The sequence below is a fragment of the Salvelinus sp. IW2-2015 genome, unplaced genomic scaffold (assembly GCF_002910315.2).
Source record: "Salvelinus sp. IW2-2015 unplaced genomic scaffold, ASM291031v2 Un_scaffold4000, whole genome shotgun sequence".
Taxonomy (NCBI): domain Eukaryota; kingdom Metazoa; phylum Chordata; class Actinopteri; order Salmoniformes; family Salmonidae; genus Salvelinus; species Salvelinus sp. IW2-2015.
In genome coordinates this window covers 46,451-47,639 of record NW_019945272.1, presented here as the reverse complement: position 1 = coordinate 47,639, position 1,189 = coordinate 46,451, and the positions used below count along the sequence as shown (strand labels likewise).

The following is a 1,189-nucleotide window of genomic DNA, read 5'->3' as shown; positions in this document are numbered from 1 at the left end:
CTGGTGTTCTGTGGTGGAAAACTGAGCATGTCGAGAATAACATGTCAACCACTGTTACCCATAGATAGACAGGCTTGAAACGTTTTAGCAATGTAATCTTTTTTGTGATGCTTGCATTCAGTTGCCCCTCCCTGAGGTACACAACAAGCTTTCATTCTGCCTGTCACAAGAGGATTTATGGCTGATTTAATATGAAATCATCCACCCTGTTACAGTCAACCTTGTTCCTTTATCTGCCACTTAGTATAGTCTTATTTATTAAAGACATGGAGGATGGGAACACACACACACACACGCACACAACAAAAAGTATTGATTGCAATGGACAGTTTGGGTGGGAGGCTACCAGCCACCCCTTACTGACTTCCCTTTTAACAAGGGCACCAGTTTATACAAACAAGACAACACATGGGTGGGAAGTTCGTTCTCTTTTTTCGAGAGCAAAGGTCTAAAAATACTCCCTTTCTGTGTTGTTTGTGCTTGTGGCCCACATCTGATCATCTCAGAGGCAGACATTGAAACAGGATCAATACAGATAAAACCGCACCACGTCTGAAGCAACCAGGAGTCCTTTTTAATGGGATATTGTGAAGAATAGACTTTACTAACTTACTGCAGACGCAACATTACGAACTCAGTTGCCTATAYAGGTACATTTTCATTCTTCAGTTGTTACAGTAACTCTAACCAAACCATAGCATGTCTAATAACTATACAGTGGGTGATGGATCACCTCTTTTAATTGAGTTACAAACCAAAATATAATTGAGACACGTGCCGATTTGCAATAGCCTGAATGCTGATAACGTGAGTCTTAAAATTTAAAAGAGGGGACCCTCTTTTAAATTAGCTCTGGTTTAATTGAATAAGACTGTGATGTGGCTGTCATGCAGCTTTGGCACTCTGGGTTATCTCCTTGCCTTGATTAAAGAGATTCTACAATCTCCTCTGTCAAGTCTTCAGCGTAATTAACTACAGATTGGACAACCTCTGAAAGAGAGAGGAGCTTACGATTGAGCTAACAAACAGGACTATCAGATGTACTGTTATAGTGCATTAATAGTCATGTTATCATACTGCTGGTATTCTTATAGAAATGACTTGTAGTACTTGTAGTTCAACTAGTAATTTAACTACATTTTGCAGCAGCTTGGTGGTACTGGAACTAACTTCAAATCAAATCAAAGTT

At 39.6% G+C, this 1,189-nt stretch overlaps 1 protein-coding gene across 1 annotated transcript in view; it reads left to right on the top strand.

Moving 5' to 3' along the window:
- The first annotated feature begins 406 nt into the window (after window positions 1–406).
- LOC112067792 (glutathione hydrolase 1 proenzyme-like) overlaps window positions 407–1,189 on the top strand; it is a 47,105-nt gene continuing 46,322 nt past the window's right edge. Inside the window, exon 1 of the mRNA XM_070441445.1 lies at window positions 407–650. The gene's annotated coding sequence lies outside the window, so the exon portion shown is untranslated. The remainder of the gene's footprint in view (window positions 651–1,189) is intronic.